This window comes from Vanellus vanellus (genome assembly GCF_965231255.1).
Source record: "Vanellus vanellus genome assembly, chromosome: 5".
NCBI classification, from domain to species: domain Eukaryota; kingdom Metazoa; phylum Chordata; class Aves; order Charadriiformes; family Charadriidae; genus Vanellus; species Vanellus vanellus.
This window is the reverse complement of record NC_138910.1, coordinates 43,774,598-43,800,598: the sequence shown is the minus strand read 5'-3', so window position 1 is coordinate 43,800,598 and position 26,001 is coordinate 43,774,598. Positions and strand designations below refer to the sequence as shown.

Sequence of the window (26,001 nt, the reverse complement as noted above, 5' to 3'; positions counted from 1 at the left end):
ATGCAGCATCTTGGCTGCATCTCAGTTCACTCTGGATGTAGCAACAACTCTCAGACAAGCACACAAAATGCATGGGGGACGCATGCCCCCCACGGCTGTACTTGGGGTAGGAGCTGTGTTTTGGAGCTTTCCGTCCCAGGGGACAGACCCGTGATGTTTCTGAAGGCAGAGGCAGGACAGAGAGCCAGCAAGGATGAGCCTTTAAACTCAGGCTATGTGAGAATAAAACGGGACAGTCAGGAGCAGGGTGGGGAAAACAAGGGTGGACAGGGTAAGATTTGTTTAGAAATCACTTCTGTAGCCACGGGTGAAACAATGGTCTGCTAACTCCTCTGAAAGTACTTTAAATATAGACTAGGGTTAAATATAGACTAGGAAAACCCCAGCCCCATCTGTTTACCCAAAGCCATAAACAGCATTTGAAATGAATGGCGGGGGGGAAGGAAACTGGTGAGCAACCAGAGCTTGCCCCGCGTGAGTGAGGAAGGCGACAGCATCTTGTCATGGAACCAGCTCAAAGGCACCTGCACCCATTTTTCGCACCATTTTTTTTCCCCTCCCATGAGGGAAAGTCAATGCTGCAGGGTAAAATCCAACCATGCAAGCCAGGAGGACCTGCTGCATGCTTCCCCCACGCCAAGTAATCTAACAGGCAGCTTTGCAGGCAGCAGCTGCCCGGGTCGGGGCTCTGTGGTGGTTACACCCCATGGTACCAGCCATCTCACTATTCTTTCCAAAATCCTGAATAGGCTTTGCTGAGGGTTGGGCTAAGCTTTAGGGAAGGTGCGATGAGCATGTTCCCATGGTTGCTGGCTGGCACCACACAAATCCTCACCGGCTTTCTGGGGCATGGAAGCACCAGGGATTGTGCTGGTGGCGGGCTGCAGGGCTTCCCTCTGGATAGCCCTTGCTCCTACAGCCGCTGTGTCACTCCATCCGGTGTTATCTCCTCCCCATCTGCTAGGCTTCTGCTCACCAGGGGACATCACGGGGTACCCATCCTGTGAGTCACCCATCAGGGGAACAGCAGACCTGTCTTAACAGGGACTTGCAAAGCACGGATTTAACTTTGCATGAGCTGGAGCTATGAATAAGATTTTTGGGGAGGGACAGATGAGACATGCAGAGAAACCTAGCCATGCTCCTCTCAGAGCAGAGGGGTTGTTACTTCTCAAGGTGTGGAAGCACTGTCATGAGCAAGCTGAGGAGCAGCGAGCAGGATCTCCAGGGTCTTGAATAAGTGCCCTACCTACTCCTGGATCACCTCTCCACTAGGCATGGGGCAGCAGCAGGTTTGGGGAGGGTCTAGGGCTGATGACAGTGTAGCACCTATTAAAAAAAAAAAAATCTACTGAAGCCTATTAAAAAAACCCCAAAGGTCTTCTTCCTGCAGTGTTTGAATGCATGGCATTCAGCTGATTTCCAAGAGTAGCATTTCCCAGCATGCAGTGGCACAGCAAAGGTTAAAAATAACTTCTGCAAACTCTCTGGGACAGCTTAGTCCGGAAATGGCTTTCCCCTCCCTGCCCAGCAGACCCAGGGAAGCCCTCTGAGACCCTCTGGTGCAGGCTCCATGGTGGTACAGTGGGGCTGGCAGCAGAGCCCTGTCCTCCCCAGCGCTCCCAGCACCACCCATCATGCCAAGCTGATCCTGATGGAATTACGGTACAGACCCTCCTCTGCCCAGACACTGAGCTATAAATCAAAGACACAGCACAGGCATCCAGCCATGCTGAACAGGGTTAGTGGAGAAAAGCAATCCCATGAAAAATATTCACTGACAGCATAAGCCCTACATCTGCAAGCAAAGAAATGAATTAAAAACATAGGAAAACCTGAAAATGCAAATCCCAAGGGCTGGAAGCAGGTTCTGCTGCTGGCCGAGTGGAGGTATTCTCCAACAAGCACTGACTGCAGCCCAGTGTAGGTGGGAGAGGACCCCTCCAAAAGCCTCAATGATGAAAAACCCCTGACTGCCAAGAATTTGGACTGATAAGACCTGAGGGGGCTGGCAGGGCTGGGCGGTACCAAGCACCATCGGGGCTGGAGAGAGAGCCAGGTCCCTCCACACACAGTCAAAAGAAGGGCATGGTACCTGCCGCCAGCAAAAGGAGGTCTGGAGGACCGATGCACATCCCTGCACACCCTGGAGCTCAGCCAAGCCAAAGAACTTAAGGGTCCATCCCACCACAGCACGCACACATCCATGGGAAGCATCAGGAGCAGGAGACACCATGACACAAGATGGGTCAACCTTGCAAGAACTACCATAACTGCACACCTGTTCTCCCTGGGTAATGCATAAAAAGCCTGTTGAGCCCATGGTGTAAATTCAGGGGAAATCTTCCACCTACCCTTGGCCACAAACTGAAAGGCGGGAAGAGAAAAAATGAGCTCCTAATCAATCACTCATCATCTTCTTCCCAGGCCAAAGAGCAAGACCAATTCCAGGCACTTGTTGCCACTGGCTTTAAATTTGCCTTTTCCTTCTCCAAAGTCAAGCTCCCCTGGCTCTCCTACAAACATAGAAGTGTTCTTGGAGGTGTCTTTTAAAAACAGTCAGCTTTGCTTAAATACAAGTGAATTTAACTCTTTGTAGCTAGAAATTGATTTCCCAGAGCCACAGCACTCCCCACAATGCACATTCATTCTACATAATGAATTTAATGAAAACATTGCTTTTATCACAGTCACAAAACCTTAAGTAACTCAAGACCATGGAAGCAGCTGCAGAAGGGAATTGTTCTAGAAACCCAGGGGACACATAGGGAACACGCCAGCCCTGAGGGACCCGATGACTGCAGTCATCAGGGAGCTGATGAGGCAGTTTGAGCCTTGCTGGTGAAGACAGGTGGGGAAGACCTGGCTACTGTTGTTTTTTTCCCTTCAGAAGCTTGGGCAAAGCATTTTGCGTGTTCAATGCCAGCAATGCCGCATACCCTAGTGATTCCTGACCTTGTCGCCTTTCTCTTATCTTCTCCTCCTACTTCACCCGCTTGTGTTTGCAAAGCCAATGCTTTAATCTTCAAACCCCCCCCCCCCCCCAAAAAAAAAAACAAAACCCAAACCACCCCTTAAGACAACACAAAACACAAGCTCGTTGTATTAGGAAGAGCACACTGGCATGACCTCACGTACATCCTGGAATGAGCCTTGGAGCTACCAATGCGCCAGAACAGAAGACATGTCATTTTAGTCCCTTTTCTAGCAAACAAGAAGGGACCTGCAGAAATATAGGGACCTCCCATCCCTGCCGCAGAGCCTTCGTCTCCCAGGGGTTTGCTTTGGACGTGATCCCCACTGTGTGTGGCAAGCAGCAGGGATGCTCGCGCCCAGTGTCCCTGCTTGGGTATCACAAAGGTAGCAGAACCAGCTGGAGAGCACAGCCCCATGCTACGCCATCCCCTCCAGACCCTGCCAAGCCTTATGGAAAAATCCTGCCTGGAAGCTTAAGCTTGGCTCTGCTCCTGCCAGCTGAGCCCACTGCCAAGAGAGGGCAAGCCAAACACAGCAGGTTTGATAGGGCAGAGGTAGAAGGGAGGAAAAATAAGTAATTATGGCTAAGTCAGTGTTGCGGTTGTCTGCGGGCACCCGGTGTCCATTACAACCTCCCTGATGGGGATGTCACCCTTCGTGAGTGAAACAGGAAGGACGGGAAGGTTTCCTTTTATAGCAATGACTTTGGAGCACGAGTCCTGTTGGATAGCCATCTCCAGCGCTGACTTTCAAGTGACTCAAATATAGATTAGGGAGGGTGGGTGGGGAGAAGAGCTTTCCCTGCAGGACCTCCTGCTGCTGCCAAGCACAGGCGCCAGCCCAACACCCACCCACTGATTTTGTTCACTCATGCCCCATACAATCAGCCACGGAGTGAGGAGAAAGCACTGCAGAAGGCAGCAAGACTGAGCGCCACTCATGGTAAGAAAAGCTGGATGCCTTAGCACCAAGCAGAGAGCAGCACCGATGCACTGTCAAGGCAGAGGAGGGTCCCAGAGATGCAGGTGCCACCCCTCAAGCATCCACAGCAACTTCAAAGCCAAAGATCACTGAAAACGGTGCCAGTGAGGCAGAGGTTTAAAAAGCCCGCAAGTATACGAAGGTGCTGACAGCACTGTACACAGCAGTGATGTAAACCATCATAAGGTTTACAGGGCTATAAAAAGGGTGCTCCTGGGCTGACAGTCCAGGTCCTACTACCTGACAGCAATGCTTCCCAGCAATAAAACCATCACACACATGTAAGTCCTAATAATACAGCAGGGAAGTAAATAAAGTTGTACTTGCTTCCATGGTTTCAAGGCTACCATGGGCCGCAAGACCAGTCACCCTCTCTAGCATCCCCAACAAAACTAGGCAGAGTGATGTCTCCAGTGGCACAGTCTGAGGTGCAGCCGATGCTGCCAAAACCCCAGCACAGAGAGAGAGGGGTACCTCCTGGCACACCCTAAGACCAGACTTCTCTGTGCCACAATAATAATAATAATTAAAAAAAAAAAAAAAGTAGCATCTGCCCAAACATCTCATGGTGAAGGACTCTGACTGAAAAACAGCACTTCAACCAAGATGCTCTGCCTGTTTTGCAATTCTCAGCTGGACCTCTTGTCCAGGGGAGGACTTATTTAGTTTTCCCTTAAACCCACGTACACTTTTTGCCTCCATGATGTCCTTTGGCAAGGGACTCTGCAAGTCTGCTGCCCAGGTGGTGGAAAACCCATCTCCATCAGGATCGGGCTCACACCAGCTCTGTCTGATGTCCACTAGCCCTCATATCAGAAGAGGCAGAGTTCAGTCCTGATCCACCCTCTCCCTACTGTCCACTCAAAGTTCTTCCAAGAGGAAAAACCTAATTCAGGTGGGGTAGTCCCTAAGGTGTTTCTGGATTATTTTTTTTTAATAGGGAGCTGTGGATGGACTCTCCCCTGCCAGGGCAGGGAGTGTGTTCCAGCCAAGCCCCCATGGGGACCAACAAAAGCACAAAAACTAGAATCACATCCAGCACCAAGCTCCCAAGGGTTAAAAGTAAAAGCTGCAAACTCAAGTTTAAAACCCTTGGAGAAAACAGGAGCCCACGAGAGCATCTTCTTCCTCGAAGCCCTTGCAGCCCCTCCAAAGTCCTTCAGGAGCCCAATAGCTCGGCGAACAGCCTAAGTGAGACTGCTCCTGAGGGATGCTTAGGGCTAAAAGCAAGGACCAAGTGTCTCTCAAAGCAGGGGAATTCAGATTTGAGCTAGATCAAGAAACAGCAAAAGCTCACGCAGGCAATCAGTGGTGAAGAAACAAAACCCAGACTTCCAGAGCCACAATCCAGGTGCTGGCCAGAGGGAGACACTTTTGAAGAAACAGCCTTGCCTGACAAGAGATATCCTGCCCATGGCTAAGAGTCATCATCCTCTGCTTTGGAAGAGGAGGAAAATCTCTCTTTTTCTTTTTTTTTAAGCACTGCAGACTGATTGGTGCGTTAATTTACAGGCACATCTGCACAAGCTGTTCTGGAACAGATATGCTGGGCAAAGCTCTTCAGCTATGGCCAGCACCTGCTCTGCCCACTGGTGGCTTGCTCCCAGTGATGGAGGATTGGTATGGACACCATGCTGTGGCCCCACCTAGAACCATCACCAGGAGAAACCATACACACTGCTCCCCGTGCGATGCTGTGGTGGAAGAGATGCCTCCTCATGGTCCCCCATGAGACTGCAGGGCAACATCCAGAGACCAGACTAAGGGCAATCACGGAAAACAATAAAGGAGGGGAAATAGTTTCCTGCCTCCACGGGTGCTGCGAGAACCATCTTATTAACACCTGGTGCACTTGGGGTACGGGGGGATGCAAACCCCTCTTTCCCATCTCAAGACACCAAATTAACCAGGGCAAAAAAAGCTTCCAAGTACGGTAAAAGTCTTTCATTGAGAAAGTCTTGGAGCAACTCTCTATCATGCTACTCACAGGTCCACAGTCCTGGCAGCGTCTCCGTACTTAGACAATCTGGATGCTAATTTGGACTTCAAGAGCTGTCAAAAGCTGAAGCAACCGAGTCCCTGAAAAGCTATGCTTCCCCCAAGTGGAGATGACGACAGAGCTTTAACTGCATCAACACTTCAGAGCCCTGTCTCCATCACCCTTCACTAATTTTGCCTTTGTCCAATGGAAAGAAGTAGCTGTTCTCAGCTGAATTGCTGGTGCAACGCGCAGAGCCACGTGCTCTCCTTGTTCCCAGCTGCAACGCTGGGAAACCAGTCCCACCAGCATGACCAGAGAAGAGCAGGCACAGGAAAGTCACTCAAGTTGCTGGATGCGGAGCCTGGCACCACAACTGATGCAGTGACACAGAGAGGACAACAAAAAGCTCCTGAGATGAGCTGGCTCCAACTTGCCCATAGACCAACACATAGCCAACTCCATGCAGCTCTCCCTACCCAAGTACTCCACCAAGACATCTTCCTCACACTGACCACTTCCTCGTACAAAGAATGTCAAAGGCTGAAAAAAATTGGTCCTGCTTGGTCCTGTGGACTTATCTGACCTTCCCATCATTTTAAAAGAGAATGCTGCATTCAAGGTGCAGATGCCACGGGCAGGATGGGCACACAGCAGCCACCCATGGGTCACCCAAAAGACAACTTTGTAAGCAGGTAGAGAGGTAGCCAGGACATAGATGCAGCCCCCAGGTCAGCTGGACTTGCTCCTGACCTCAGCCAGGTCTATTTTAGAACAAAAAGAGGGGGTTTGTGCCCAGCTCGCTGCCTGAGCATGCCCATGGACATTGAGCAGCCACCTATCAGCCAGATTCTCTCGCTAATGAATAAAACCTCTTTGGATTACCAAACCGAAGAACTCATTCGAGCAATGAGCTCGTGCAAAAGCTTAACCTTGATTTAATGTTCTTACACACCTTGCTGATTAGTCCAGGTACTGATCTGATGGTGGATTACACAACACCTTCAGCTATTCTGAAAATGCTGACAGGAACCAAAACCATCATGATCCTGAGTTAGGCAGAAACAAATGCGATCAGCACATTACAATGCATTTCCTCAAAACAGAGGGTTTTTTTTAAGCACTTGTCCTTGGTAAACATTTCCAAACCATATTCCCTATGATAGCTGGGTTTAAGCAGCTTAACCTTTCGCTGGAGCTGATGGTCTTCTCATCTCATAGGAAAGCAACATGGGGGTTAAACCAGGCTGTGGGTTGCTTGTTCCATGCGATGCCCTATGTTTGAACCGGTCCACGAGCCCATGTCAGAAAGAGGGCAAGCTCGCTAGGAGCAGTATGATATTGGGAGTGCAAACCCCCAAGTGATTATGCCATTCAGGCAGCATAGCAGCAAGAAGCATACACAAGGACAGACATCTGCTGCAGCCCAGAGTGTGGATTAGGACTTGCTGCAAAAAGCCCCGGTATTTTGATTTGATCTCACCTGCAAATCCGGCGAGTTGCGGACCAAAGTGTTCCTGCTTCAATTCAGAGCATTCTTTTAACACCAGACTCATTACATCGGCACAAAAGACCACATGGCTAACTTCAGGCGCTTTTCAGCAGCAAAGTCCTTGCCTTAATTTAGATTTCAGCTTGTCCACAGGTGGGAATTAGCTTTCCAGGTGCAGGCACCCACCTCTGCCAGCTAGTAGGGTGTTTGAGATAAACCAAAACAGGCCAGTGTTTATGCAACACAAGAGCAAACACCACGCCTGCTTGTTTAATTAGTTACCCGTCAAATTAAAGCCCGTCAAACTGCGGAGGCTTCGTGCAACCTGCAAATTATCTGCGAGGAACGCAACCTGGAGGTGAAGGATGCCAGATATAATCCAAGTAGTGGCTCCAAGCACTTTCCATAACATCAACAGTGCCATGAAGGGAAAAACCCCAAATGACACCACCCACCCCATCTGTCTGCACTTCAGAGTTTGTTGTTTCAGTCTCACCAGGTTAAAAGCTGCTCAATCCCATCATCATGGGTCAGATGGCTGATAAGAAACTGATTTCATCATTTTAAGACCTGAGCGTTTATTGGAAGGGTTTATCTGCAAACAAAGTTACGCACTTTGAACTGTTTAGTTTTACGTCAGTTAAAAATGCGTGAGGCCCTTGTCTCGATGCTCTCAAAATTAATGCGGTACTGCAACCTCTAAGTTGGCAATGTCAAAGACACACTGCTGCTCTTTGCTGGGACAACTTCTCCGGGGTGAGCCATTTTAGGGAAAGATGCCTCTCAAGCAAGACACTTGGGCGCAGAAATGGTAATTTCCATAAGTCTGCCAAAATCTTGCCTTTGCTCAAAATCCCAGGCAAAGTAGGGCTGAGTTTTGGACATGTTTTTTGCAGCATTAGTCAAAAGGCAAAATAAAATGACAACTGTAAGTTATCTTAAAGTAAAGGTAGATTTTTCTCTGCTTAAAGCAGAACTTTTGTGGTTGAGTGGAGCCAGTTTCTGCAGCTTTCTGCATTGCACTTCTTGCAAGCACAAAACACCCTCCCATGTGTGCATCAAACCACAGTGATGCATCTTTGCAGAAGCATCCCCTAAAAAATAGAATCATAGTATGGTTTAGGTTGGAAGGGACCTTGAAGATCATCGAGTTCCAACCCCCCTGCCATGGGCAGGGATACCTCCCACTAGACCAGGTTGCCCAAAGCCCCATCCAGCCTGGCCTTGAACACCTCCAGGGATGAAGCTTCCACAACTTCTCTGGACAACCTCCTCCAGTGCCTTACCACATCTTCAAAGTGAGAAGTGAGCGACTCCAAGACTCCGTGGAGGGAATACTTCCAAAGGGCAAGTTATTCCCTCTCTGCTGTCTCCAAGAAGTCAGCCCCAGGCAAGGCTGTAAGGACATGTACTTGCTTTTGCTTCTCAAGCCCAAGACACAAGGTGGCAAGGAACCTCAGAGTTTCCCTGTTCAAGCCCAAGAGCTGGGTGCTCCATTCATCCCTGCTGAGCTTTCCGTGGTAACAAACCACAGCAACAAATTTTGGATTAATGCTGCTTGAATTAGGGGTGAAAAATTAATCAGCCGTGGCACTGGGCTGTCAGACCAACAAAAAAATGCCCATATTAGAGGAAAAAAGACAAAGATGTTGCTGACTGCCAACCAAGGGGATACAGAAAAGCCCAAAGTTTGTCTGCTGTCTCTAGAACAATGCCTCATTTTAGAAAGTAAGGACTAAAATCAGATATATATTCAGCCCCATATATTCAGGGAGGGATGCCTTGGGTCAGCTGAACATCAGCCACGCGCAGCAAAGAACCTGCTCTGTTTATTAATTTTATGGAAATCAACTTCAACCCTACCACCAGCTCTGCTTCAAGACAGCTCTGATAACCATGGTGATGTGTGTATTTTAATTTTGGCTCTGTATCGAAAGTGTGGGTTAGGACCTACAAGCAGTAGGCTCTTGGCTAGAGGGGACAATTCCAGGTACAACCAACATCCCAGGGCACCATCCATGGCCATGTTTATCACCTTGCCTAGACAAAACCTCCTTTTGACAGCATCACCCCAGAGTTTCTGTGCCGTGAGATCATGCTTTTCCATATCTCAATGCCACTCGCATCCAGAAGTACAGCAGATCTTGGTGCCAGCACTGGGGTAGCTCTGCAAGGACAAGCAGAGGAGGCAGCAAGAGCTTTCCAAGAGCCAATGGAGAGTCTCCAGCACAACCAGCTGATGCCCACATGCAGCATTGCAACACTTTACTTTCAAAGGGCCAGGGTCAGGCCAGAATTAGACACACTCTTGATGGGAAAAAGAGAGCCTAAATATCAAACCAATGCAGATGGACTTTTTTTTTTTTTTAATTAAAACTTCCTTGAAGTGACACATAAAAGAAGTAAAATCCCAGGCACAGCTGACGCACTAGGACAGATTTATATTTAGAAGAATGACATGAGTACTCAATCAACAGGAAAGAAAGGGAAACTTTTTTGGCACTGTCCAGAAGGGGAAAAGAAAACCAAAAGAGAGATAGCCACCACCACTCATAACCAAAAGCAACATCCACTGGCATTTCAGTCTCCCATCTCTACTTTTAGACTGAATTTAGCATTTTTTTTTTCATAGAATCGTCTAAGTTGGAAGGGACCTTTAAGATCATCGAATCCAAGCATTAACCTAATACTGCCAAAACCACCACTAAACCATGTCCCTTAGCACCATGTCTACCCATCTTTTAATACCTCCAGGGATGGCGATTTGACCACTTCCCTGGGCAGCCTGTTCCAATGCTTGACAACCCTTTCCGTGAAGAGCTTTTTCCTAATATCCCATCTAAACATCCCCTGGTGCAACTTCAGGCCATTTCTTGTCCTATCACTTGTTACTTGGGAGAAGAGACCAACCTCGCTACAACTTCATTTCAGGCAGTTGTAGGGAGTGATAGGGTCTCCCCTGAGCCTCCTTTTTTTTTTTTTTTTTTTCTCCAGAGTAAACAACCCCAGTTCCCTCAGCTGCTCCTCATAGGGCTTGCTCTCCAAACCCCCCCTCACCAGCTGCATTACCCTTCTCTGGACACGCTCCGGTACCTCAGTGTCTTTCTTGTAGTGAGGGGACCAAAACTGAACACAGTACTCGAGGTGGGGCCTCACCAGTGCCAAGTACAGGGGGAGAACCCCTTCTCTACTCCTGCTCACCGTGCTTTCCATATACAATCTTAGTAAACATTTATGGCTTGCAGAGCCCATGTAAAGATTATCAAACAAAATATACCACGTGCATGTACAAGAAAGCTGGCATTATTATTATATTTTTAAAAAAATTTAGTGCTTACTACTGTCAGCTTTGTTTTCAACAGGACAACTAACAACCTATTAGTACTTCAGCATAAAACAAATATATCTAGGTGATAAAAAAAAAAAGCCATTTCCAAGTTTTGCAGACTGAAGTTTTAAGAGACAAAGCAGAGCACCAACATAAAATATATTCCTTCAAAATCTGCTCTTTCTTCTACAGCATTACTCACTTGGGAGCTTTTAGTTCATAAGTCAGAGACATGCTTAGCCGGATATCCGATCGTTTGCTGGGCCTCATCCGAAATTTCTCTAACATTACTCACATTTTTTGTGCAAGAGGAGGGATGAGGGATTTTATACTTAAAGGCAAAAGGGAGGAAAAAGTGTTTGCAGCACTATGTAGGAATTACAATAGTTAGGCTTAGAACTCTGGATCCAAACGATTCCCATGTATCTCATCCACAGAAGGACACAGAAATCAGGCTGATGCCTGGACTCCTCTGCCTTTGCACTGCTTGGGACCTAGGGATGAGCTGGGACCTCCCCAGGCCACCCAGGTGAGATCCTGCAGCTCCAGGCTGATGCGTGATGGATGCTCTGCCCAAAGGAAGATGCTCTGCATACAAACATCCCGGCAGCAACCAGCAGCATCACCTCCGCCTGCCAGCCTCCCTGCAGGGAATTACCCTCTGCCCTGCTTTCACAAGCTAAATTGCCTTAAAGCAGCCCTAAGCCAGGAACCACCTGCCCCTTCCCAAAGCAAAATGCTTCCCCTTCCCCCTCCAAGCGTGGGGACCACCTGATGCAGCACCAGTTGTAATCCCCTAAAAATTAGGGCAAACTGCAAATATTTTCATTCCTTTTATCCTGCCTGTCTGCAGGGCAATCCGGACACAGTGATTTCCACGCCCTCTCCCCCCCACACACCCCCCCCACCTCTGAAATGCACTTTTGATGTGATTTTAGAGCCTATTTTTGGAGGCACAGGCACCACAGCTGCAGAGACCACAGTTCAACCCTCAAATTGTACTGCTGCATGAATCCAGGCAACGATGATGCTCCGCGCCTCAGCTTCCCCCCAGCGTTATCCACCAGTACTCAAACCCTTCAGGACACACATCCCTCCACGTTACCTAAAGGATACATCTCTGCCTGCCTGTGCTGGGGTTTCCCATCATGGCCAGGTAGCAGGAAAACTGGCAGCAGGATGGCAAGCAGCTTTCCCCCAGGATGCTTGTAACGCAAGTGTTTAAAACTGGGGTCGAGGCACAGAGGCAAAGCTGAGATGGAAAGGTCATGCCCGCTGCAGGACAATTGCAGAGAGGGGGTTAAATGCTCGCCCTCCCCAAATCCCCGCTGCAGGGCCCTGCATTCCTCTGCTCAAACAGCCTGCTGGGCTAAAGCTTTTTTTGCTTACTGTTTCCATGCCCGGTCATGTCCTGCATCCTGGATTTGGTGAACATTTTAATAGCGCCTATTAATAGGAGGAGCGGGAGCTGGAGAGGCACTGGCTCCTCCAGCCAGTTGCACCTCTGAAGAGCCACAGGGCTGTCCTGCTGCAGGACAAGCTGCTGAAAAATCAGGCAGAAAAGCAAAAAAAAAAAAAAAAAAAAAGGAAAAAGAACAAGCCCTGCTCACCCACCAGCTGAAGCAGAGACTGAGAAGCTTTGTGGCCTTCAAACCCCTTGGTTCAAGGGATTTCAGGCACAGTCTTGGAACAGGATTTATCTCCACCAGATAATTTCAGGCGCTGGCGAGAGGCCATTCTCGTACAGCCCCAAAATCTGCCAGCACCGTGAGGCAGTTGCATTGCATCAGGTGCAACAACACCACGTGTCCTGTGCCAGCCCCTCTGCACCCTGGACCAGCAGAGCATGGGATGCACACCTGCACACCCCTCAAAAGCATTTGGGGTCTGTGCTCAGTGTCAATGTGTGAATTTTTTTTTTTTTTTTTTTTTTTTTTTTTTTTTACACAACTCCTGAAAAAACACCTCCCATTCCCTGTAGGTCCAAGATGCGCTGGAGACCACAGCACGTCCGCACCCTGGCCAGGGTGGAGTTGCGACCTTGTTTCACAGGATCTCACCAGGCGCTGCAAGAGTCCAGATGGACTGTCTGGCTAATTGAGTTAATTAAAGCGTTTTTCGGCAGTGATTAACTTTCAGGTGCACCGCTCCGGAGCAGCTCCAGCTCTCTCCAGGGAGCACGGGCCACACCTCAGGAGCAGCAGGAGAGACAGGAAAAATTACATGGAAACACTTACAGACGGCACCCGAGCTGTTTCTCAGCAGCATTTGCTGACTCAAAGCAGCTTACAAGAAAAACCTCAAAAACCAAACCCCCCCCCCCAAACCCAGACCTCAAACCTTCATCTATTTTTCACCTCCAGGCTGAGCAGGACAGACTCTGCATGGAGAAGTCCCAGGCAAGGCTGTAGCGGATGGATGTATGGGAGGAGACCCATTACCTTAATGTTCCAATCCCAGAGCATCTTTCCCCCGGTCCAGGGCAAAGCAGACATGATAAGCTCCGGGAAGCCAGCAACGCTGCCCATAACTCTTAGGACGATAAGCTGGTCAAGGCCAGAGCCAGCAGCACAAGCTATCCGTTTTGCTGACGAGGTAATCACCATCTCCCAGGGACAGTAAACACTCTGCCTGTCCGCAGTCCTTGCCCAGAGATAACCAAGCAAAACACTCTTGAAGGCCAAGAGAAAGGCTTGCTTTGTGGCCACTGCTGCTTTGATCACTGACAAGGAGGATAGCTGCTGCAAAGCACTGGAAAGTAGCCGTGTCTGGGGAAGCTGGTATTGGAAAAAAACAAACAAAACCCCCAGAAAACAATGCACCCCATTGCATTGGACCCTGTGCTTTCATTTCCTTTCCCCCCAAAAAACTGCTTGTTTTCCTCTGTCCCAGCAATCATGTGGCAAATGCCTACAGAGGTACCACTTGTCTGGAGGCAACAGTAAGGAGAAGCCCTCAGGAAGACAGGCTGCGCAATGCACCCCTCCATCTCCTCCTTTTTGCAGGATGAACCCCCCATCTCCTCATCCTTTTTGTAGGATGCACCCGGGCCCCCACCTCTGCCTCCTCCTCTCTTTCTGCGGGAGGCACCCGCACATCTCCTCTGCCTCCTCTTTCTGCGGGAGGCACCCGCACATCTCCTTTTTTCTATAACTGTAAACCCGATGAATTGCAAAGGACTGGTTCTCCCCAGGCCACGTGCAGTAGGAACTATTCCCTACACTTTCTTATGGACTTTAATAGCTCAACTTACACAAAGAGCAAAGCCGCATGCATATAAAAAAATTGCTAATGATGATTTTTGTGAGCGAGGGGGTAAGAAAAGCACGGAGAGGTTTAGGGTAGGAGGCATCATGCTTGGGGGAGACAGAACAGCAATTTCTGAGGTTCGGTTTGCATGCAGTGCCGGCTGGGAAACGCTTCTCATGCCGGTGGAGAGCAACCCCACCCCAGCACTGCTAATCTGATGGCAGGTTTTCAATGCAGCAGCCAGGATGCAAGAGGCTGGGGAGGGAGGCTGGCGAAGGGGGAAAGAAAGCAAGGAAATGCCACAGAGGTGAGGACGCTTTTTCTGGCCGGGCAAAGGCTTGTTTTGTTTTCCTCCCTTCAGCTAGCTGCCATTTTCTGGAAGCTGGATCACTTACAAAAAAATAAAAAGTTTCTCTTTGTTTAATTATAGCTGCAGTAGCCCTTGCACCGTCCCCCCTGGCTGCTCTGGGAACGGATGCAAACGAAGACGACAGCAGGGCAGTGGGGAATAATGCGGGAGTTAAAGCTTTCACATCTCCCACAAAGACACGACCCCAGTTCAGATTATTTTTACTCCCAGAGGCACGCAAGACCTGGGAGACTTTGATCTCAATTCCCTCTGTGACCATCACATTGGTTATTCAAATTCCTACTTGTTGGTTATTCAAATTCCTACTCGTTTTGCTCCCTTCCTCCACCCTTAACCTGGTGTAGGTGTTTTTCAGGTGGACAACTCAAGCACCTTCTCCCTCTGCACCAAGCAAACCGGTGGATGCTCCAGCCAGCCCCGGCGCTTGCCAAAGTCACATCTGCACCCATACCAACCTGAGACAGCTTCAGCCAAGAGGTCCAGCCAAACCCAGCCATGGATTTATTCCAAGTTCAAACCCCTCTAACTCAACGTAACATGGCTCATGCTCTCCCCCCACCAGCCCAAACACTTTGCTGGTGCAATGTCATCAGGCTGGCAGTCCTGAGCAAAACATGCTGTGGGCCACCATTGTGGAAGACCATCACGACTGGCAACAAGCCCTGCAAAGCTAACAGTGAGCAGGTTGACATCTGAAGCCCTCGCCAAGCTCACTGGCAAGCTAATGGCAGCAGCAACCACGAAACATCTCCTGCCTTGCTTTTCTTCACTGACCGAGCTTGGGGACGCACATTGTTCAACTCAAAAAAAGCCTTTTCTGTTCCTAAGGAAACAGCCAGCGTCATTCAAACAAGGCCACACACCGTGCAAAGGCCTTCCCCCTAAAAGACGACCTAAAGCACTTCATACGGGCGGCGCAGTCAGGCTGGCCAGGCACGAAGGTAGAAGGGCAGCTGCCAGATTTACCCCCTGAGAGCAAGCTGGGGAGAGTGAAGTGATAGCTTTGCATGGGGCTTGTTTGCAGCAGGGGATGAGCAATCCAGCCTAACGACTACATACCGCAGCCGTGTTTCTTTGCAGCAGCACCGAAAGGGTGTTTCCTGGAGTCAGCTAAAAAACATCTGGTTTTGCTTCGTGGCAGCGATCGCCCCTCTTGAAAATGTTGGGATGCTCCCCAAAGGCAACCCTCCCATAGGGCAGGAGGAGGGGGCAGAGGAAGCAACTTCAGAGCCTGCAGAGAACTGTGAAAAAGAAAGGCTTTCACGTTGTTATTGCAGCTTTCTCCTGTCATTTAACAGGGCTGCAAACCAGACGTTCATTACTGTCCTTCCAATTTGCGCAAAAGCATCTGGATGGTGAAGAAACACAGAAGAGATTAAAAAAAAAAAAAAGTGACTCAGCCACCTTCTGCCTTTGTATTTTAATATATACAGGTTTGAGGCTATGAAGTTGCTCGCACATCCATCATCTTGCACATGCAGACGGCGAGTGTCAGCCAACACGTCACCGAAGAAGAGAAGACGGGATGCCACGTGCACCGCCTTCCTGCTGATGGGTCTGAAGCAACATCTCATCCAGGCAGAGCAGGAGCAACTATTCGCGTAGGAGCACGCAAGAACATTTAGCCCTAGGACTTCCAATTCGTTGTCTTCTATCAGTAATGAGAGAATTACACTCCCCAGCAGCCTGTTGATATGCCAGCCGGGAATGACTACCTCTCGGCACTGAAAATAAACCCTTGCACAAGTTCAAATTAAATCAGCAGGTTAAAAATAGAAATATTTTGCTGGGGGCAGGGGCACTGGCCAAGGGGTTCATAACAGAGGAGCAGCAGACTGGCCAGCCTGTAGACAGTGCTAGGTTTCCACCAAAAAATGGAATTAAAGACAGCAGATGCTATTTGCAGGACACCAGTGACTTCTCCAAAAAACATGCAACCTACCCAAAATGTCAACCTTCCTAGGAAAGGGAAAAAAATGTGAATCCAAGGATGGGATGAAAGAGAGTCGGAAGTTTTACAGTCAGCTCTTTGACTCACCAAAAACCCTGGAAACACTGTCAACATGAACAGGGGAGCATGGCTCCCTGCCGGACCTGCAAACCACCCAGAGCAGCAAAGGGATTTCATGCACTCCATTTTCCCATTGCTGTGAGCCATTGACATACAGCCCTCTCCATAGTCCCACGCTTTTCTTTATGAGACCAAGGGAGCAGAAAAACACTGAAATCATTTGATTCCAAGGACCACTGGTAGAAATTAAAGACCCCAGGCTGCAATGAGGACCATGGGAGGGAGTAGATGCCACAGGTATGCTCAAAAGTTATCCCTCAGCATGGCTCTGGGGATGGTTTTGGTGTTACTGGAACTGGGACATCACTCAAGAGCTCAATGAAAACCAGATGCTACCATCTGACCTGCTAGGAGAAAGTCTCTCTGCCTTGTTTAGAAAGCCAAGGCTCTGCACTGGAAGGAAAGGGACTTGTCAGGACATGCATGTGCCCACTGGAGGACCTGCTCCCAAAGTTACAGGTCCTGCAAGTGCTCTCTCCTTTTTTATTTTAAATAAAAAAACAACCTAAATATTATTTATGGCCACAAAGTGAGCTCAGACTGCAACTCATACTTTTCAATTTAATAAACCCTGAAGCTTTGTAATTAAGAAGCAAGGCTGTCCTTGCATCCCTGTACCATCCCTTCAGGTCCTTGAGGGAGAGAAATCAGACCCATCACCTCTGCGAGAAGCAACCCTCCCGCTGCTCCCCAGTATACCCCAGGGTTTAAGCTGCCCCTCCAGGGTTTGCTTCCAAGTCACGTCCACAGCGGGTGGCAGGTTTTTCCCCATGCCAGCATCAAGAGGTCCACGTGCTCCCTGCCCCAGCCAAGGCTGGCACAGTGTTTTCGACGTCCTCTAACAATGACAGCCCTGTGCCCAAATGCTGGCCCCTCAGCAGGGTTAATGCAGGGATTGTTCGCTCCGTACATGCGAGAAGTGAGCAGATGCTGCTCCGGCAGCAAAAGTGAAGCATCCTCTGCTCACACAGGGACCAGGAGCGTGCTCTAATGCCAGAGATCAGATCCTGCATGAAACAATGAGGGGTTCATTTTGTGCTCTTTAAGCTGAAACCTCCTTCTGCAAATTTTAGGGAGCAGCCTGGATAGGTCCATCAGCTGGCACTGAAGAGATGCCTCTTACACCACAGCTGGGCATCGTCTAAAGAGCAGGGCACTCCAGGCAGCACCCAGCTTTGCAGCCACACATTACTCGCAATAAACACCTTCCTGCACCCATCATCTCCCACCCCAGGCTGTCCCTTGGAAGTATACATAAAATCCCACTGCAATGAACCCACCAACCCAGCACTGGGCCTGGGGTGTTACTGCAATGCAAGAAGCCAGCTATCTGCTTGGCATCCACAGTGACACATGCCTGATGATACCGAAGCCGCCTATGAAACACGACATTTGCCCCTGTCCCATTGCCTACAGGAGTTCTCATTTGAGCAATTTTAAGAGCAAACCAGACCAAAAGCTGTGCAAAGGTGACGCATTGAAGAACATTTTGCTGCATATATTGTAATGTATATATTCCAGTTAATAAGCACAAATACATTTACAAGCAAGTTGATCCCCCTCTTTCAAACCTGGTTAACCTCTGGTTACTAGGGGAGTCAACATTTAGCTACAAAACTCCTCCGAGAGTTGCCATCCACAGCCAACATGCAAGAGATACCCAGCCCTCTGCTGGGGGAAGCCATCCACCACCACAGACACCCCTCCGTGATGCTGCTGGGTGCCCGAACACCCAGTGAGTACCACCCTTGGTCAAGCAGCATCACAGTCAGCCCTGCCAACCCAAAGTACACCCTTTGCAGGGACAGCAAACCTCCAACCTGCTGGAAACCTATCCCACCTCCTTACCATCTACCGGGGAGCCTCCAGGGCAGTCTGCAAAGCTCAGGTGTTGTCAGAATTAATTTTGAAAGGAGAGAAAAGGCAGGTGCCAAACCTAAGGTTGAGAGACTCCAAGGCAAGGTTATTTACATTCGTTTTTGTTTCAGCTGCCATCACAAATCCACCCACCAAACCAGAAGGCAATGCAACTTATAAGAATAAGGAGGATGCAAATTCCCCTTCACATCCTGACCTCTGCAGCTGCTAGCTCCCTTCACACAGACAGGCTCCTGAGATGAAAAGCTTCTTGCCGTATTCAAATGTTTTTCTCATTTAAAGAAACGCAGTGTCTTAACCACCTCCTTAACATAGATACAACCTCTTCTGAGCAACCCCACCAGGCTGAAATAAATATTTTGCTTCTCAAATAGTTTTCCTCTCATTAAAATGAAAACATAATTAGGATGTCAAGCACAGAGGCAAGCAACGGCTGCAATCACTCCACGCAGCACCGTGCTGCTCAGGCTTTATTTGATTAAAAGTAGCGACACTGCTATTTTTGAAAAGCACACTCTCTTCCACAGCCTGACCGAAGTTATTTTGGAAATATATATATATATATGGACAGCTGGCATCTTTGCCACCAAAAACATCCCTACCCAGGAGGACACTAGCTGAGTGAAGGCTGCAGGTCCATGCCATGGACCTGCAACGAGTACCATAGGCAACAGCATCCTCTTGCTGCTCACAGTCAGGGGGTTAAAGCTCACCGTAAGAAGAGTACGGTGACCTGGGCGAGCATCTAACTGCTCGAAAGGGCAAGAGAAAAGAGAGAAAAAGGAGAAGAAGAGGAAAAAAAAGTGCTACTGGAGATGTTGCACGAGGGCACCCGCGCAGGGTCTGGTACCAATGCTGCCACACAGGGCAAGAGCCAGGACAAGACGTTAATACTCAGAGCTACAATACACCACAAGAAGGAGGACATTATTCTCAGTATCAAGGTTTATTTTTGCTTTTAAGCAAAACTAAGCATCCCGTTGCTGCAGTAAGCCACTAGGAAATAAAGGATGAATCCTTCTTTCAGAGTGGAGGGGGACATTTCACTATCTAGACACAGATGTCAACACAACACATAACCCCCTTCAACTTCTAACCAAGCTGCCACTCTGCTTGTTAACAGCCACAACTTAATTATTGCACATCTCAGGTAGTGTTAGCCAGCAAGGGCTGGCTGAAGGGGCAGTGATGGGCATTACACACGATTCCTCTGCATCCCACCTGCCAGAGCACAGGCACTGTGCTAAGCATTTGCATACTCTTGCGTCCCACACCCTTTTACACCTCTGGGTCCGTAACAGGCTTCGATGCAACGCAGCTTATCTAGGGCAGACGTGGGGTTTAAAGGATGTATAGTCACCACCATCCCGTTATACTGAAGTTGCTCTGAGTATAACTAATGCTGAGCTACCCTCATGGCCAAGGTATTTGCTCCTGAACAGCTTTATAGCCCTGGGATGCCCAAAAAACCCGAATGGGTACCCCAGTACCTGAGCCCAAGGCTACAACACGTCACCACCTATTCATGCCTCCCTGTAACACACCTTCTGCACAACTCCCACCTTTCTGGCTGAACGCTGTCCTGTGAGCAACTGAGCTGCAGCACCGGCTATAAAGCAAGCCTTGAATAGCATCCCCTGCTTGCAAAACAAGCCCCACGGGCAGCCAGCAAGGAGCAAAAAGGTCAGCGACCCCATGACATCGGTGAGTCCCAACCAGGCAAACCCTCCCGGCACAGCCGGTGCAATGCTGTTAAAAAAAAACCCCTCCAAACTCCCAGGGAACGGTCCGCCCGTGGCCGATGAGATAAGAAAGGAAAGAAGAGCCAGCCCGGCCTCCTCCAGCCTCAGCCGTAAGGCATCACCGCAAGTTTACGGGCCAGACACATCAGGAAAGGCTTTCGCGCTTGTCCCCGCAGGACACCCGGTCACGCCGCCGTGCACAAAGCCCCCGGCGTCCGCCCGGCTGACCAGGGCTGCCGGCTGGGTGCAGGGGTGCCAACCCTGGGACCCGGCCCCCATCGTCCCTCTGTCCCCCGCCGGCAGCGCCAGCAGGACCTGGGGGGGACAACGGGCAGGCTGCCGGGGCCAGGCTGGCGGACACGAAGCGCTTACAGGGTGGTTAATGCGCGGGCCGGCGGGCAAGCCCGCCGAAAGCACTCGACGCTCGGGGCGGGAGCAAAAGTTTCTGGCGGGGGACGCCGCCGTGGGGCAGCGGGAGCAGGGCCGGACCGCCCAGAGCGCACGGCTTCCCCGCCGCCCGCTCGGCGTGGGGCTGGCACGCCGCGCGCAGAGCCCCGCACGCGCGCACGGCGCCGCACGCTCACGCAGACCCCGCACCTACCCGCACGGCACCGCGCGGCGCGGACACCCCCCGCGGCACGCGCGCGCTCCCACGGCGCGCGAGCACAGGCACCACTCACTCACCCCCGCGCGGCGCAGCTGGCCCCGGAGCGCCTCACGCCCTAACGCCGCCCGTCCGGAGCAGCCGGAGGCGCGGAGCCAGGCTGCCCGCCCGCACCGGCCGAGCACGGACGCCGCCTCCCAGCCGACGGAGGGAGGGAATGACACGACTACCCCCCCGGTTCCCCCGCCCGGCACCAGCACCACCGCTGCCAACAAACTTTTCCCTGGCGGCTGGGGCGGCACCGGGAGGCCCCGGTGGAGCCGCTCCCGCCGGCGGTGCTCTCCCGCGCCCGCCCTGCCGATAGCGCGGCGCTTACCTACGGCCGGCGGCGGGACCGGGACCGGGACCGGGACCGGGACCGGGACCGGGACCGGGACCCGACCCCGCTCCGCTCCCGGCTCGCGCCTCCCCGCCGGGCACGGGCCGCGCGACCCGCCCGCCCCGCGCCGGCGCTGACGTCAGGGGGCGGGGCCACCGGCGGGAGCCGAGACCGGGGGCGGGGGAGGGGGCGAAAGGGAGGGGGTGGGGGGAGCGCCTGCGTGGGAAGGGGAGGCCGTGCGCGTGCCGGGCTGGGCACGTGCCGGTGCGCGGGTTTCGGGGGGGAGGGGGGAGATCCTTCTGCAGAGCGCGTGGGCGTTGGGCGGGGGGGTGGTGAGGGTATGGGAGCGTCCTTGTGCACAGGGACGGTCCTCGTGCGAAAAAACACGCGTGCGAGGGGCAGTCGTGCAAGGCGAGCGCGCACAAGGGGTGTAGGAGCGCCTGGAGCACGAGGCAGTCCTCGTGCAAGACAGGCGTGTGCAGGGGCTTGGGGTGGGGGGAGCCCCCATCCCCAGGAGAGGCCACTCACAAAAGGCTCCCACCGGGGACGGGCCACGGGGGCCACGCCTCGTGCAAGGGGGTGCCACTGGTGCAGCAACACATCACCACCCGACGCGGGGGGTGGGGGTGGTTACGCTCAGGCCATTTTCCGTGTAGACAGAGCAATTCAGCTTTTCTGTTGGGTTGTTTTTTTTTTTGGTGGTTTTTTTTTTTTTTTTTGCATTTTACTGCGTTTTTGTAAAGGAAGCGAAGCTGCGTGGTGCAGCCCGTGTGGAGTGTTTGGTGCAAAGCTCGCTGTGCTGTGCTGCGCTGCATCCCTGTGCTGTCGGGGACCAGTACAAAAATCCCCCCCTCAGCACTCCTCCTCCCCCACCCCACCCCCCGGATGGGAGGGATGGGAATTTCTGCCGGAGGAAAACACTAAAACAAAATCAAACCTTTATTCTCAATAAAGCAACAAGTTGCACAACCCAATTTCTTGAGTTAACCACGGTTCAAGAAGGCAGCTCCAAAGCTCACAACGGCTCCGACCCCGAGGCAGCCAAAGCCAAAAAAAAAAAAAGGCTTTGTGCTCGTTAAAACCGCACGGGCTAATTGAGGATCCCACTCCATCGCTGCCAAGCATCCCGCCCCAGCGCTGTCTGGGGTTGCGCTGCCTGGCAGGGACGCTGGGTTAGGAAATGGGGTACCAGGAGCAGGAAACGCAACAGGTTGGGGATGGATGCAATGTGCAGCCAGAGATGGTGGCCACGGGTACCGTCATGGTGGCCATCTTGTGTTGAGACACCCCTGGGAAAAACAGCTGAGTGAGAAATACATGGGGTAGGCAGGTCCTGTGCGCAGAAGGGCCCGGGCTATGCGAGCCACCGCTCTTCCTACCCCCTCCTTGTTTTTTCCTGGATTTAATCAGGATCCGATGATTAAATTTCCTCTTCCTGGTGTTGGCTCCTCCTGCGCCCAAACTTCCAGCGCCGCAGAAGGAGACGGAATTTTCGGCAGGGCGAGATGAAGGCAGGGAGGCAGCTGGGGCAGCTACGAGCCCTCGCATGGCCAAACCCTGTCCCGGGCGTCAGCCGGGGCTCCCCGGCCTCAGCCCGCCCTTTCGCTGGCTTCGTTTAGTGAGCGCCAACGAAACGAGCTGTATAACCACATCAAAGCACCCTGGGGAGCTCATTTCTCTTGCATTGTTTTGGGAGGTTTGGGGGTTTATCAAAGGAAAGCTCCCTGCAGCTGGATAGCCTGGTTCGCTAATTGCAACGGGGCATTTTGATCTCGCTTTGTTGGTGGAAATGGTTCAGGTGGCACCCACAGCTGCCAGGAACACCGGGGTCCAGCTGGGCTGGATGCTGCTCCCACGCTGGCGGTGGGTGATGTGCGGGTACCGGGGTGCTGCTCCCCTCTGCACCTCGGTACCAAGCCTGGGACGCCCACACCAAGGTGCTCCTGTCCCTCTGCTTCTGCACATGTCGTGCAAAACTGTCTTTAGCAGCATTGTTTGAGCTGCTGATTTGTCTCTTGCGTCCTTAGTCTGATTTTGTGTCTCTCATACTGTAAATCCAAAAAGGCTTGTCTCATTCAATGTTTTTATAGTAGAAATACTAAAGTAGTGAATCTCACTATCGAAACAGCCTCTGGTGCCAACCAGCTGATATTTCACAAAATGTATTGGTCCTGCTTCGCTCCTAAATGAATTAGTCCATGCCAGGGGTAAATCACACTCCCATCTCTGACAAAGTTTGAATCAACTTTTTTTTCTCTGCCTCCCAAATCCCAGGTTATTCTTACTCATTTTAACAATTTACTAAATAGCTGAAGCTCTGAGAAGTGATGGTGGAGGTCTCTGCATCATCCCAGGCTGACGCCTTGAGTGGCTTTGGGGACAAAAGTGTCTTTTCCGACGAGCTGGCTGCTGGGCTCAAGGAGGCGTACGTGCATCTAGCGTTTCAGCTCAGCAGCCTCGTGATCCCTCTGTGGTAAACCCACATCTCCAGGGGTGAACTCCAAACTGTGGGCTTAATTGAAAATTAGCAATTCATGCACAACGACCGCTGCCCATACTGGTAGCTGGGAGCTGCTTTCCCCGTGGTGAGGATGCACGTTAGGCGTGTTGCTGGTGGGGAAGGTCCGGCCCAGCCTGAGGTAGAGGGGTGAGCATCCCATCCGGCATCTCATCCCCCTGCCTGTTTTACAACAAGTGGTTTGCAATATCCCAGAAGCTCAGAGCAATAAGGGGCCCTGGGGTGTTTGGTCAGAGGGGTGGGTACTGTATGTGGCAGGGACCAAAATCCATGGGTACGGGCAAAGATGCTCCCCTAGCATCCTTCCAGCAGGTCTGGTGTGGGCTACCCCCGGGCTCCTGCCTCCCTGCCCTGCTCCTACCCCTCTCCTGCCTGCAGCTGCCTTCTGCTGCCACATTCCCTCCGCTCCCACTGCAACCGCAGAGAGCTGTGAGAGAGTAGGGCACCACGGCACGGCAGCAATGACATCCCACTTTTGGAAGTGTGCCATTCCCCTTTCCCCCTCCAGGAAGCGATACTGGTGAGCAATTAGACCCGGACAGGATGCCCTAACAAGCTTTTATACGGCTCTGGGAATTCATCTTGCAGGAATTCCATGTTAAAAGTTCATTTCAAGACTTTCTCTGTCTGCTCGCCTATGGTGTTTCTGAAGCACTTACACAGAACTGAATGGTAATTATCTCTGTTTGATAGTGCTTAGGAGAAGGGCTGGTCTGGGATGACATACCCGTGGCTCAGATACGTGAGTGTATCTGGCTCTTTTGGAAAGATGAGGACTCATCTTTGCTCTGATGGTACCTTTGAAATTGCAGAGAGATGCTGGACATCTGCTTGTCTTGGAAGAAAATACTGAAACGGGCTGCCCTGCAAATGAGCCCAGGTCTGATGAGCACCAAACCCCTCGCAGGGGCTGAAGGCGCAGAAGGATGCTTTTGCAGGTACAGTGGTGGCTCAGCCACTAGCTCCTGAAACCTTGCAGATGGGAGTGCTCCCAAATCTAAGCCTAATAAAATCTGCTTCCCAAACGTAATCTAGTAAAATCCTGGCCCTCAGTGGGAGTGTCCCAGCTCTCGCTGCAGCTTGGGTTTGTTGCAGCCTGTTGCTACGCGCTGGAGGGAACGCTTTTTCCATGATCCTCCAATTTTGGTAGGAGTCCAGCAAATCCCTTTGCCCGTATCATGCTATAGATTGCTTTCCAGAGCTGGGGAAGAGAGTGCGTGGCTGCCAAGGTACATTTAATAATGCTTCATTAGTACAGCGAGCCCGACAAACTCCCTGGGGTGAGCTCTTCCAGGCCAATCTTCCCCTTGCTGTGAATTAATTACAGCCATGATGGTTAATAACAAGGGATAGTGATAGCCGGCGGTTTTTGATGTCCCTCTTGGTTTGTGCCATACCAAGACAAGTTCTTGTCCTATGGAAGTGGGTAGCAGAGCTATTGCTGCCTTCCCGGGAAGCAGGGGCTCTTTATTTAGTTGCGTCCCTTGGCAGGGAGCAAGGCAGGCTCCAGAGCATCGCTGACACAGGTGGCACTTCCAGGTGTTTGAATTCTGGTTGGTCAGGGTGCTTGGGTTTTATGACTAGGGTAAAGTAAATAAATGATTCAGACAAGATTTATTTTGCATGTATAAGTTTCTCGTTTCAAAACCAATTACCCACAAAAGTTTCTAAGAAGTAAGTGTCAGTGCATTTGGAACACACAAACAAAGCGTCGTGTTCATTCTGCCAGACTCCCCAAATGGATTTTTTTCTGCTTCATTTTCTGAATTAGATTATGCTGGGCTGTAATAAAAGCAGGGCAGATTCAATCCTCCAACACCCATCTCCTCAAATGTGCACTTACCCAATATGTTTTTGTAGCTGGAGTCTGGAGGACGTTTTTCCACTCCTTCCTCGGCCACGTGCTGCGAACGTGACACAAGGACTCCATTCATTGCAAGGGCTGAAGGCGAAAGCAGCAATTGCCTGTGCTATATTTGCAAACCTGTCCTCTACTTTTGCTTCTCTTTGGGACTCCCAGCACAGCATCCCCCAAACACATTTGCTGGGGTAACCACTGCACTGCAGCAGGTGAGTACGCCCTCCCTTCATAAATTTGGGGCCGTGTTGGTGCCAAAGGGGAGGGAAAGTTGAGGGATAGGGGGGGCTGGAAGTCACCTGTGACCGCTGTGCAAACTGCTCAGCCCTCATATATGGTGTTTGTAAGGTGACGGTAAATGCCTGGCCACGTAATGATCGCTTCCTACTAATAACAGGGATTAGTTTTTTTAAGCCTGATGAGGAAGCGTGCAAAGCAAATGACAGGGCTTCTGGAACGGCTTTTAATTTCTTTGGCTGCCTGACATCGACTGAATGAATGAATGAACAAAGGAAAGCAAAGAGGCGGAGGTGAGAGATAAGAGGTGCCCGGAGACTGGCCTTGCACATTCTCTGGT

At 51.0% G+C, this 26,001-nt stretch overlaps 1 protein-coding gene across 1 annotated transcript in view; it reads right to left on the bottom strand.

Moving 5' to 3' along the window:
• The window catches only part of SH3BP4 (SH3 domain binding protein 4), a 39,558-nt gene extending 18,490 nt beyond the window's left edge, over positions 1-21,068 (bottom strand). Inside the window, exon 1 of the mRNA XM_082484143.1 lies at positions 21,046-21,068. The gene's annotated coding sequence lies outside the window, so the exon portion shown is untranslated. The remainder of the gene's footprint in view (positions 1-21,045) is intronic.
• Between the last annotated feature and the right edge of the window lie 4,933 nt (positions 21,069-26,001).